Source organism: Vespa velutina, chromosome 5 (assembly GCF_912470025.1).
Source record: "Vespa velutina chromosome 5, iVesVel2.1, whole genome shotgun sequence".
Classification (NCBI taxonomy): domain Eukaryota; kingdom Metazoa; phylum Arthropoda; class Insecta; order Hymenoptera; family Vespidae; genus Vespa; species Vespa velutina.
In genome coordinates, this window is record NC_062192.1 from 3886479 (window position 1) to 3900821 (window position 14343).

The window sequence follows — 14343 nt, forward strand, 5'->3', positions numbered from 1 at the left end:
AATATGTATGTAGGCGTTGCCATTGTCTTTCTCGCGAAGTAATCGTGCCTCTCCGAGTTAACGACTTGTACTCGGTACGGATTGTAGAGACTAAATGTATATATGTGATGTGTTGTCGTGCGCCCGCGCGTTTATGAGCTCTTTACAAAAGGAAAAATTCGATGGAGAGGGAAAACCACGCAAGAAGAGCCGTTCAACTAGCTCTAGTCGTATTCTCACTCTATTTCTCTCTCTCTCTCTCGCTCTCTTTTTCTCTCTTATTCGAGATGATACATCCATCGGATGAGTCAGAGAAAACGTGGAGGAAAGCGTTCGAACGTGGAACCTACTTTTCACCACCTACTCGCGAATATTAATTTACTAGCATTCATGTCTACATACTTATATGAATCGTATAAATATGTAGAAAGGTATATATATATATATATATATATATGTATATGTATCTATAGGAACTACGAGATGCCATAACAATAGCATAGAAGAGTACCAAGCGAAAACATTGTTTTGGACCAGGTCGACTTACTTCGACGAAAGAATTACTTTTATTATTGTTGACCCGACACACGAAGCCGCACGAAGACAGCACGTTTCGCTTCCGTATTACCGTCTCTTGAATCGAGTCGGTTGATTCTCGAACCCCATAAGCATGGATAATGGCTTGTCTTTCTTCGCTTATCGATGTACCGTTCCTCTTGTTATTCGCTTCTTCGTTACGCTTATACTCGACTCTCGAGCTTTGTAAACGTTTATTTACCTACTGCATACTTTGTTTTTTTTAAGTCAAGTGTTTCAATAGCGTAACCGGTAACTCACTTTTATGTTCTGAACCAATACTCGTGATCGATAAATTATACCTTTTACATTTTGTATCAAAACTTTACTTAGTTCTTATTTGATTTGTCTTTAATAATGAATAAAAACAACAATCACATTGCCACGACCATAAATTAGAGCTACGATCATGTGGCATTCATAACTTTAACAGGAAACAATTATCGATTATTGTTTTCCTTTCTCTCCATTTATTTTTATTGAAATACGTTTAGTTAAGCTCTTTAAAAACACAAAGGCACCGTGGAAAATCGTATCGAATTGAACGGTATTTAATACATATATATATATATATATATATATATATATATATATATATATATATATACAATACGATAGAATAAAATTTAATTACGTCGTTTTTCCAGTGTATAGAAAATAAGAGAAAATCGGTCGGATGTAAGAATAAAGAAAAAAGAAGAGAAATAGTTGGCATTAAAGTGCACAGGAGAAGGATTCGTGACTTAGAAATTATCGAGGTATTCGAAGAGATCTATGTCCGTTAATCGTTTCTACCTTCAGATTCTTCCTCGATCCTATTCGTTTCCTTACTTTCTATTTCTTTTTTCCTTTGATTCCTTTCAAATAGAATAATCAGATAAATATTTAAGTCTAGTCGCACTTTCTCTCGATATATTCTTCATTTTTAAAAGGAATATTGGCGATTTAAATAAAAATTTCTGATGTGAAATAATATATACAAAGTAGATACTAAAGTATTATTGGTTTTTATAAATTTATCATACGTCCAATTATTAATATTATCAAAAGAAAGGTTCCATATATATATATATATATATATATATATATATATATATATATACGTGCGTTCGTTCGTTCGTGTGTGTATAAATATAAGATAAAGAAGAAAGTAGAGGCAAAAGTGAAAATGGTCTATAATAAAAAAAGATATTAGATGAAAGGAGAGAGAAGGTATCACCATGGGGTAGCCAAGTCTGATTCGAAGATATTATCGATGGATGGCTCGCGTCACAATAAAATAAAATTCATATCTTATGATCGTGATAGCTACCGCGCGACATGACCTCTTGCTTCCATATAGAGCGAGTCGAGAAAAATAGGTATACCTACGTAAGTCCTCGATCTTTCGTTCTTCAGACTCCCTTCTCGAATAGTTTTGATTCATGAGACGGGTGTAACTCGAGCATACGTGTTACAAGCGTGTGCGTGCACACCTTGAGATTTCTTTCTTTCTTTTACTTCATATTTCTCTCTCTCTCTTTCTCTCTCTCTCTCTCTCTCTCTCTGTATCTATCTCTTTCTTGTTTCTCCTTTTTCGCGCCGCTCCTCTCTCGTTCCGCCTTTCTTTCTTCGGACACAGCGAAATCCGACACTGCATACCAGTAACCCGACTTCCAGGGCGTTCTACCTCGAATCCTCTTCCTTTCTCTCTCTTTCTCTTCTGCCAGTCACGTTCCTCTACTCCTCTCGCGGTATACCTTCGAACACGTGTCAACATGTCGGTTGACATAGATTTTTCGCCGAGATAGAAGCTTGAAAATAAAAGGAGGATCCGAAACGCGGCTGGTAAGAGAAGGAGAGGATTCGATCGAGCTCTCTCTCTCTCTCTCACTATTTATCTCTTTTTCACTTTCTGTCTCTGTCTCTCTCTCTCTCTCTCTCTCTCTCTCTCTCTCTCTCTCTCTCTCTCTCTCTCTCTCTCTCTCTCTCTCTCTCTCGACCGTCACAGAGGATGAGGACCACGAGATAACACGTTACACGAAGGAAGAGGGAATTCCAAAACCAGTTTCCAACTTGTATCGGTAGTCATGAGGAAAAAGAAAAGACTAGAAAAGAAAAGAAGAGGTGCTTCGGGCGCGTTTAGAGGTGCGGCTTAACACCAGGAGGCACGAGTCTTCTTCCTTCGATCCTGGTAAGATCGAAACCGGCGCCTTCTTACTAAATTAATAGCCTTTTCTAGCTAAAATTCTTCGTTGTCGTAAGGCTGTATACTCGTGAGAAGAGCCAAAGTGAAACCTTTCAGAGGCAATGATTAAATGATTAGGAGGGACGTTAGTAAATATGATAGTATCTCAAAGTCCTACATAATCCTTTAGTTTATTTACTCTCTCAAGTACTTTCTAAATAATCATTGTAAATAATTAATCTCCTCCAGGTCATCCCTTCAATCAATTAAAATGTAAATAAATAATGAAAGAAAGTGTTTAACGTAGATAATAATTTTAATGAGAAGTGTTAGTCTTTGAACTCTTACATATGTCATACTTGCCGTGACATTAATTGCCTTCACAATTCCTTTCACAGGTACGTGATTTGATATCTCTTTTTATCGTTGACCGATAACAATTCTACAAAAATTCTTTATTATTTTATTAAAATATCATATTTTCATTGGAAATGTAAAATAAAGAAATAAGTTTTTGTTGTAACAAATAAAATACCTTGAAGGAAGTTTTTGGTGAACAAATGCAAAAAAAAAGAAAAAAAAAAAAAAAAAGAAAAAAAAAGAAGAAAAATGAAAGATTGCAAAGGATTAAGTCAGTATTAAAACAGATTTTATAATTGAACGGGATTTCCTAATGTTTCGTTTAAATGACGTGGTAATTCTTGAGTATATTACTCGAGAAAAGAGAAAGGCAACAATACTACATGCATATAATACAACTGACGCTCGTTATTACACTTCTTTGAGAAGATACTCGATGAATATCCAATGGGTCGAAGGTCGAAAAGTTCCGACTGCGAGAAAATGTCACGTATAGGTATAACCATAGGATGATAATTTGCTCGATCTTCCTACGAGTTGGTATGCATCATCCCAAGACCTCGTCTAAGAAACACTAAGGAAACCGTGAACGAGGTAAGATCTCTTGGTCCTTTCTCCGTTGACTGCAACTCGTGATATATCCCTTATAATTTCATAGGACCGGTGTATTGCTTCCGTTGGTAGGTACCATCCATTCCGGAAAATGGTGCAATTTTGTCTCCGTAGTTTGTACGGCCTGAAACGAGGTGCAATAGCACCCTCTCCTCTGTCTCCTCTCTCTCTTTCTCTCTCTCTCTCTCTCTGTCTGTCTCTGTTTCGGTACGATTTAAACGCAAGAACTATTACACGTAACATTCCATACATTTTCTCTCTAGCTCCGTTTTCGAGCTTATTGTTAGTCGGTCTTTCGTTTCGTCGGAGATAACTTTAACGAAACTATAGACAATTTTGTTGTAAAAGAAAGAAAGAGATGAAGAAAAAGAAAAGCAGAGGGATGGTAGAGAGAGAGAGAGAGAGAGAGAGAGAGAGAGAGAGAGAGAGAGAGAGAGAGAGAGAGAGAGAGAGAGGGTGAAAAGATAAAAGAGGAAAATCTTGAAGCAACGTTTTCTCCTCGTACTTCCCTTTACGACCCTTTTGCTTATCGACACTCGCGCAGCTTGCCACGACGTCGATATTACGCGTTTCGACGGACGGTCCAAAACTCTATGGAGCGTATTCGCAACGGTATATAGCGATAACCTTTTCGCTTTTCAGTTTTCAACAGTGATGACGGACGACGTGTATATAACGGACATGTATGCACGAACTTGTACTGATAAGGGAAAAGGATTTCGACAGGCTTAAAGTCATCTTTACTCTATGTATATATTCACTTATCTTACTCTAACGAGATCATTCGGAGTGAACGTTATTGGTTTCAATCGTAATAATTCTAATGACGTAATGATACATATATCCATGAATTATCCATCTTTCATTTGAATAGATATATTTCATATTCAATGGAATATCGAGCATTATAATATTAGATTCGAATGGATATACGTAGTTTTCCTTTTTTTTTTTTTTTTCGACCACACGTACACGTTGATTCTTCAGAAAAATATTCCGATCTTGAAGGACGATCTTTATGAAAATCCGAGAACTTCCTGTCACGATCAGTCATACGTTTTCGATTTGTTAAATCGCGCGAGAGTAAATTTCAAAAGTGGGAGCACAGAATATCGTTACGTTCTTACGTTTCTTCTTCCGTCCCATAAATGCTATTTTATAGAAAGGCATTTCTATCTTTCGCCTTCGCACTTTTATTCGCATTCTCTTTCTCGCCCGCGCATACACGCACTCACCCACCCACACACACAGATACATGCGCCTGCCCCCGCGCGCGCGTACACACACACACACACACACACACATATACACCGTATACGCTCCACCATTCGTAGATCCAGTTTCTCCGCTCTTTCGAACGGACCCTCGTCGTCGGGAAATTCGATTTCGAGGATTTGTCGGCGACAGGCGCTGCTGGTAGCAATGCATTCCTCTTTTCTCCTTCTCCTCGTTGAAGATAGGAAGAAAAACACGAATAAAAAGAGGAAGAGCAAACGCGCAAAGAAGAATACACATTCGCGTATGTGCGTGTAAAAATCAAGAGAACTCACCTTTCAAGAGAATTCGTGAGATCCAAGCTCGAAAAGAAGAAACTCGAAGATCCTCTAGCGAGATTAAACGAATACGATCTTCGTTCTTCCACTTTTCACTGTCGTTTATTTAAAGAACTTCTTTAAAGGACGACGTAAAAGAAAAGGAAAAAGGAAAGAGAATAAAAGTAAAGAAGTAACAAAAGAAAAGAGAGAAAAAAAGAAGAGAGAGAGAGAGAGAGAGAGAGAGAGAAAAAAGAAAAAAGGAAAATACAAGAGTATCGCGATACACTGTTCGTAATCCTGAAGAATGATGAATTCGTCGTTAGGGTAGCCTAGGCTTGTCTCGTCGATCGACCGGAAACGACCGGTCCTGCAGACCGCACAGTAATTACCGGTGTAGTTTGAATGCGATCTGAACTCACGCGTACGTACGTAGGTGCTGCTCCTCGATGGTTGATGTCCACGTGTACGTAACGTCGGATTAATTTGCCCCTGGCAGAGCACAACGCGTTGTAGTCGATACTACAATCGGAGGGTTCACCGTTCGCGGTAAAGTTGGCAGACTATCGTCCTACCAGCGCTTCAATACGTTTCGTTTTTCCTCGCCAGCTGTCTATATACATGCATATATGTATACATATACATATACATATACATATATACATATATACATATTTATATATATATGTATATATATATGTATGTACGTATGTGGGTATTTATGTAGGAGTTGAAGTCTGACCACTACAAGTTCGTTGATTCTGACAGTTCGTTCTACTCTTGAAAGCATGTGGTCGTTCCTATTGTTGTCGTCGTCATCGTCATTCGTGTTGTTCTCGTTGTTGCTAGCAACGTCAATGGCGATCGTACGCGTGCCCGTTCACGTGGTTCTACAATAATCCCGAAGTATCTCGCACTCGAAACGCACTCGGTAGCACTCGAGAGTACTCGATCGCACTCGCGCCGCGTGATCATGATGTTACCAAAGAGCACTGATTCGAGGCACACACAGAGCACCTGTACACAATGACTCTACACACCTCTCTAAGTACGCACGACCCTCCTTCAGCTTCTGTTTCTTTCTCTCCCTTTCTCTTTATCTCTCTCTCTCTCTCCCTCTCTCTCTCTCTCCCTCTCTCTCTTTCTTTTTTTATTTCTTTTTCTTTCGAACACTCTGAGTTTCTATCACCAACTATCTATCTATCTATCCATCCATTCATTTGTTCCCTCCTTCTTCTTTTCGATCACTCACTCCCTCTCTCACCCTTTCTTTCCATTGAAGGATACGCGATACACGTCCGGGCGTCGTTCTCGCGACCACCGATGGTCCTCGAGAGTAAAGTACTACTCGAAATCGTTCTACCCTTTCGAAGGTCGATCACGGTGACGATGATTTTCAAATGATAACGACGACGACGACGACGACGACGACGATGACGACAACGACGATGATGCACCCGTCACTTTTTTAATATCCATTCCTTTTTTTAAAATCGTGGAAATGACGATGACGTTGATTGAGATGACGACGATTGGAAAGAAAATTGTAAACCAGTATACGTAAATAAAATTCATTCACTTTGAAAGTATTTTTTGAAAACACATAAAGTGGTAGCACGTAGGACGATTGATAAAAGACGTAGAGCAACGGAACGGCGCGGTTGGATCCGTGGACCGATCGAGACTGGATCCTTCGAGTCTCGACGAGCCGGCGGCGCGGCGTCGCGTATGCGCGCGTTTTCCTATACGCGCGCTCTTCCTTCCTCTCTACTCCTCCTCTCCCTCTCACTGCTTGGAATCGCCGAGGATGATCGATCGCGAATCCGCGAACGACGCTGCGGAGAATGCTCGCGAGAGGTGGGGAGGGAGGGAGGAAGAGCGAGAGTGAAAAGAGGGAATCGAAATCAACGACACGAGCTATCGTGTGGAGAGTAGCACACGCGTTGTGCTGCGCTCACGGCATCGTCGTGATCCGGTCTCGAAACACACTCTCGTTCAACTGTCGTTCCGAGCAGCTTGGCTCGCGGTTTAGTATCAGTGTTCGTACTTCGCCATGGTGGGTGTCCTGGGAGGGGCGCGACGCAATCGCTCGACGCCAATCGTATACGCGCCTTTACCTACTTATATTGCACGAATAACTTTATCTACGAAATTCGCTCTTTTATATTTTCTCATTATTTCTTTATTTCTTTTCATTATTACTTTATGTCATTTTATTTCTTAGAAAAATAAACAAATTGAATTTTTAACAATGAAAATATTTGGAAGAATTTCGATCTCCATTGATAAAACCGATATTTATAATTTGACGATAAAGTGGATTCATCAAAATAATTGTTTATTCTTAGAAATATGTATGAAAAGTGCAAGCTCCATAGCTCTCGTTATTTTTAACGTCACTTCTTTTTTTTCTTTTCTTTTTTCTTTTTTTCTTTTTTTTTTTTTAACCTATCCCTAAAAGTTATTAAGCTTAATATTATCTTAAATTAGTATAAATTTCTTCGTCATTTCGAAATCACTTTTTACCGAATATCTCTGACATCATTCTTTTTTTCATACTTACTGTTTTGAAATACACTATAAAATATAAATGAATATTTACTACGTTGTAAATTCGCCGTGAAGAGTTTCCGTGATATTTCAATTATAGTTCAACGTAAGAGGTGAAGTTGAAAAAGTTAGTTGCACTCGCATAAAAAAGAATAATGTATGAAACATTTATAATCATTCTTTTATTTATTCGAAAATACAATTTACTTTTATACATAATCACCAAGTTTATTAAAACATTTATTATAGCGTGGCACGAATTTTTCCATGTCTTTGTCGAAAAATTCCCGTCTAACATGCGATAACCATTAACCGCGTCCAATTTTCATTTAACTGATATCGCCGCTTCGCAAGGCCCTCTTGTTTTTCATGGGACCGAACACCTGGAAATCACAGAGCGCAAGGTTAAGACTGTAAGGAGGGTGTTCTCAAACCTCCCACTAGAATTTTTTTCCAGGAGATCCTTCGTGACCTTCCTTACTTATAGTCCTGACCTTGCGCCATGTGATTTCCACTTGTTAAGTCCCACGAGAAGAAAGAGGGCCTTGCAAAATGACGATATTGGTTCAATGAAGATTGGACGCGGGAATGGTTATCGCATGTTCAACGGGAATATTTCAACAAAGGACGTAGAAAAATTCGTGCTACGTAACGATAACTGTTTAAATAAATTTGATGATCATATGAAGAAATAGATCTTTTGTTGTTATATATAATAAATAAATAATAGAATGATCATAAATGTTTTTATACGTTATTTTTCTCTTGTGATTTTTTTCTTTTTTTCTTTCTTTTTTTTCTTTTTTTTTTTTTTTTATACGAGTGCGACTAACTTTTTAACTCCTCCTCGTACATATTCGATATGAGTTTATTTGACTTCTACCTCGGTCGATGCCACTGTTCTCGCGCATGCACTAGAAATAGGAGGTTGCCGATGAAGTAGCATCTATATTTTATTAGCACTCGTTTCGATTCGATTATTCGAGCACTCGCAAAATCGATTCATTGTCACAAAGGACCAGTGAATTTTACTCTTGAGTATCACTTCTAATTGATGAAATTAAGGAAACGTGTATATATATATATATATATATATATATATATATATATGTGTGTGTGTGAGAATTCTCTCTCTTTCTAGCACTTGATTCAAAAAATTCTTCCAACTATTTCCATAGGAAGGAACCTCATGAAATTTCAAGCGGTCGTTCTCGGACGATCGAAGTTCATTACGAATTCGTTAACGAACCCGAATCGATTCTGGATAACTGAATTCGCTGTCGAGATTCGATTCGAAACCACGGCCCACTTAAATCCGATCGAATGACTAGATTTTCTTTAAAGATGCGAAGAAAAGAGGGTTTTTCTTTCTTTTTTTTTTTTTTTTTTTTTTTTGAAGAATCACAAAAATATACGTAATTGAGTTATCATTTTTTCCTTTTATGATATCGTGAGTGACCTTTTTTGAATATGATCATTTCAAATGTATAAAATTTAAGTCGAATCGATTGAATGTAATTTTGAAATAGAATACTTTCTCTATCCAATTGTTCGTATCGATCTTAGAGAACGTATATGTGATCAGTTTTGCGAAGACGTTTTGGTGACTGGAAACAACGATGGAAAGGGGAAAGTGGAACGGCGCCATAAAATTTCCATTGGTTTGCGCGCTTCCACGAAAAGGGTGACGCGAAAGAAAGAGAGAGAGAGAGAGAGAGAGAAAAAGAGAGAGAGAGGGAGAGAGAGAGAGAGAGAGAGAGAGAGAGGCAAATAGGCAATACGTTTCACAAGTCCGTGGCCAACTTCTATCGTTTGACGACGGAACTAATATTTCGGAACTTTTCAGCGGGCGAACGTTCGACTGTTCTCTTTCTTTTTTCCTCTTTTATTCTTTCCTTTCTATCTGGCTTGTTCTTTCTTCGTGAACGATGCGAGAGTTTTACGGCGCCTAAAGCTCCTGGCCTAAAAGCTTCGAAAGGTAAACGAAGCGAACTTCGCATTTCTCTCTTGCTTGACCCTTCTCTCGTCTCCACCTTTCCCCTCTTTCTCCGACCTTCCCACTCGTTTCCATCTTTACGCACGTACTCTCAAAAGCGTAAGCGACTACGCGTTATGTAGATGAGTTAGTTCTCGTATTGCTCAAGTCGAGCCTTAGAATCTTGTTGTATGAAATTAGCATGCCCGTGATAGGATTGAATTTATTCATATAGATACAATTTAAAGTAGATAAAGCGTGAGTGGGTAGAAAAGATACGCGTGGGTATTTTTTAAACGATTTATTTGAAAATCGTTTCCCACCGATACGACGACAATGGTTTTCCTCCAGTTCGTTCGAGATTATCTAATGGGTGGAAAGGGATACGATGGGTTATTTTATACGAATGCAAGAACGAAAGGCCGATAGACTGCATTAATTGTTCTCCGTTCGTTATCTAGCAAATTGCGCATTGTCTCGTCGCGAAATGAATTTTCCGCGCTTCCTAATCGAGCGGAAATGATTTAATGGCGTATTTAATCGGCGAGCTATGCTCGACGATAATACGATTCTTCGTCGTTTCGCGTTGGTCGACGTTCGACGAAGCGTCGATGAGGGTGACAGTGAGGAGGAAGGGTGGACACTATTTCTATCTCCCTCCTATCTTCTCTCTCTCCCTCTTTCGTTAAAACAGACGATAAAGCTTTTCCTCCTCGATCTCACAATTTCTCATTTTCTTCTTTCGTCTCTTAATTCGAACGTAATGCGACAAATAGTTGCTCAAAGAAAATGTACTCGCGATTAACAGGGAAATCTACTCCACGCGTTAGAGGCTCGAAGCTCGTACGTAGCGAAATAGTATTTACGCGTGTCATGTGTAAGCGTTCTCACGGAGAACCGAGCAGGGAGTAGCATTTACGAACAACAACGAACACGTGTCGCGCCTTACTAAGGCATGTACTAACGTGGAACAGTGGCAACATTAATTGTTCTCGAATAAAACCCGACGTATTCTGTCGTTTCAACGACGGCGCTTTCGTACTGCTTTACGATCGATACGATGACTAATGGAAAAGAAGAGGCGTGGAAAGAAATTATATAGAACGATTATTACTATAGCTATTTCGCATAACTATTATATAGAATTATATCGTACAATTATATCATAGAATGATTTTCTACAGGTGTTTCAAATCATTAATACATAACATTATATCATTAAGTCACTTCATTAAATTTTTACATAAAATTCCATACAACGACCCATGCTGTTCGCAAAATGGCAGTCTCATCGGCGTGGAAAGAAAGGGGGAAAGTCGTTTGGTGGGAGAAAGAGAGTGAGAAAGAGAGGGGAGAGAAGGACGAACCGGTATCGCGTGCTACCAGCCGGTTGTGTGTCCAGCATAAATGATAAAAAACGGACAGGAGGAGCGAGTGAGAGAGAGCGAACGACGATCGAGCGAACGGTGCCGCGGCGGCTAAATCTCAATAAGTGTAAAAATCGTATGCAAATGTCTACCAATTATTAAAAAAAGAATTCGTAAAGTCTTTCGATCGTTGAAATATTATCAATTTTCGACGCTCTCAGTTTCTCGATCCTCCTTAAATCTCACGTATTTTGATTTTCTTGGCGCTACGTGTTTTAATGTTGAAATATACCAAATCGTATTTTCCCTTATCAGAAATTATAAATATAACATGTCATATCTATTACGTCATAATGATAATTATTTTGTGATATAACTTTCGGATAACAAACAAAAAGTTCCAAAGTAAAATTACTAATAGAATATTTTATTAAAAAAAAAAAAAAAAAAAAGAAAAAAAAAATTAGACAAATTGTATAAACAATATATAAATTTTCACGATTAATTACAAAAGAATTATGAATAATATTCTAATAAATTGTAAAAGGATATTATTATAGTGTAAGAGGGATCTCGTTCGTATATCAATTGATCCATTAATCGAATGAAAAATGATAATTCTTTTATCGGAATGACGCGATGAAGAATCGATCGACTTCCGAGTCTTCCCGTCTATATGGTTTACTTTTTTCCTTTTCTTTTCTTCTCTTTCTTTTTCTGAATCTTTAAAGGAAGGTCTTCTTGAAGGTATTCCACTGGTGTGGAACGTCGATCTGACAGTGATCGAGTACTGTCATTCGAGTCGACGGCGCATATCTTACAAGATTCTGTACGCGCCGGCAATTATGCTATCTTTGGAATGCCTCGTATCACTCGGTTCTCGCTTTTCGCGGCAACTAACAAAAGTATTACACCATACTCTGCTACTGGAAACGTTCTCACCGAGTATACCCCTGCGTAACCTTAAATGATTTATTAAATCATGTTTTTAGCATGTAAGGTTTCTCATTCTCATTTTCTCTCTCTCTTTCTCTCTCTCTCTCTCTCTCTCTCTCTCTGTCTCTCTATCTCTTTCTCTCTCTAGTCATTTGCGTATTTAACGCCTAGTACGTTAACTAGCATCATAAAATCTCGATCAGACTGTAAGCACTAAGATAATGGTAGATAAAACGGATCGTAAAATAATAACGATCGTAACGTCTTCCTTAAGCATTATTCGAGTATAGAGAGAAAGAATATCTCTGGAAAAATATCGTATCTATCGTATCGGATTAAAAAATGTTTCCCATTTTATCTCAAGAAGATTACAACTCGGAGATTAGCATCAAACAAATACGGTAGAATTACAATTGTTCCAATTAGTTGGTACTTCGCATTATCCTACCGTATAGATCAAACGGATGTAACAAACAGGCAAAATCAACATCTTATCCGAAGTTTTATTAATTTCATTGATTATTCAGCCGGATTGTTTGTATCGTTTTACTAGCTTAAACGTGATAGGAGATGGTACGTTGTTCTTTAACGATGTGTAACGAGTTAAGTAAAACGAATGAAAAAAAAAAAAAGAAAAAAAAAAAAAAAAAAAGAAAAATGGGATTAAATTGATCGATATATACTTTTATTGGGATTATTGGTTTATTATGAAAAACAATATCGAAATTTTTCGATATCATTGATTTTTGGCGATGAAACACATCAGCGAACTTTTCCTCTTAACTCGGCAGAGTCCATTCTAGCACATTTCCGATCGTCAAAGTTAGCGATATATTTCGTACATTTCCGCGAGCTTTCGCTCGATCGATACCATTTTCGAGAAGTCGATTTTCTACGTCGATGGAATTCAGTTTCCCGATTTGTTCAGAGTCGTAAAGCGGAAATACGAAAACGATCGAGTCTTCCCTCGGACTCTTTCAATACGTCGTCGTGAGTTTACGTTTCACCGCGAAGAATTCGCGGTATGCCCGACGCCCCCGATCGATCTCTCTCGTCGAAACTTTCTGAAACAGAAAAATTAGATATCCGTTGTCGACAACGCCGCCGGTTTTTCTTCTTCTTCCACGTTTCGTCGTCTTCGTTCGTCCTCAACCTCCTTCATCGTGTCGCGTCGCAGTGATTCTAAGAACGGTCCTCGTTCTACGGAGAATTTCCTATGCGAAATGATAGAACGACGAGGAACGAGAGGAAGACGAGAAGAAGGATAGAAGACGTGGAGGAGGAGAAGAGAGAGAGAGAGAGAGAGAGAGAGAGAGAGAGGGAGAGAGAGAGAGAGAGAAAGAGAGAGAGAACGAAGCGTACAGGAAAGAACGGTTGTATGATGTATGGGAGTCTAAATCGAATTTTCGTTCGTTTGTAAACTTCGTTTGCCCGGAGAGTACAGGGCTAAAAGGATCTTCCACCCGGGGAATGAAATTTCTCTGCTATCCGGGAAAACTTAACAGGGAGGTTACATTTTCAGCTCATTCTCCACAACTTTTTAGAGAATATATTTCGAAGCCCATCGTAGATAGTATTACGACGCTCCGGTATTATTACCGAAGGATTGCTTGTGAATTGTAGCCTCGTTACGTCTCTCTCTCTCTCTCTCTCTCTCTCTCTCTCTCTCTTTTTCTCTCTCTTTCTCTGTCTGTCTTTCTTTCTGCTTGATTTTAAGTAAATTGAAAAATCTCGATAGTTATTCGAATGAAAGATATTCGTTGAGCATTTGGCAAATCGATAAATAAATAAGATGAAAAGAAATATTCGATGATAAGAAGCTAGAGTATTTTTTATTCGTTAAATCCTCAACGTTCGAACCTTTTTCCTTTTCTATCGTCTAAAGACGTATTCTATCGCATCGTTTCTTCGTTTCTTTTCGAGTTTATTTCAACGGTAAGAGTGGCGACGAAAAAGCTCGGAAAAGCGGATACCGTACTTCCTCCAAAACGAGTTAGCGAACGCGACTGTAAAAATGAAATTTGCGGCGCCTCCTACTAGCTGACTCGATTTAGATATTATTCCAATTTATCCGAGTCACTGTTCTTCCTGTGTGATCTCTTTTATGCAGGATAAACAAATCAATTTTGTCTATATTAAATGTTGAAAATCATTTCAATCTTTTAAGATACGCGTTTATTATTAATTTAAAGTATTAAACTAATGATTTTTGTAAAGAATGTGTTGATTCAACGTTAACAAAATTATTTATATATTTTATTTCTGTATATATATGTATATATATAAATA

General features: G+C 38.3%; 1 protein-coding gene across 12 annotated transcripts in view; it reads right to left on the reverse strand.

Moving 5' to 3' along the window:
- The window catches only part of LOC124949209 (latrophilin Cirl-like), a 663827-nt gene that overhangs the window by 258129 nt on the left and 391355 nt on the right, over positions 1 to 14343 (reverse strand). Inside the window, exons 1-2 of one of the 12 annotated variants that reach the window (XM_047493934.1) lie at positions 5969 to 7383; positions 5245 to 5839 (exon numbers count right to left, since the gene is read on the reverse strand). The exons of 10 other annotated variants lie outside the window; for them this stretch is intronic. The gene's annotated coding sequence lies outside the window, so the exon portion shown is untranslated. Of the gene's footprint in view, positions 1 to 5244; positions 7384 to 14343 lie in introns of those variants that run through there. One more of the 12 variants, XM_047493933.1, reaches the window with a different exon arrangement.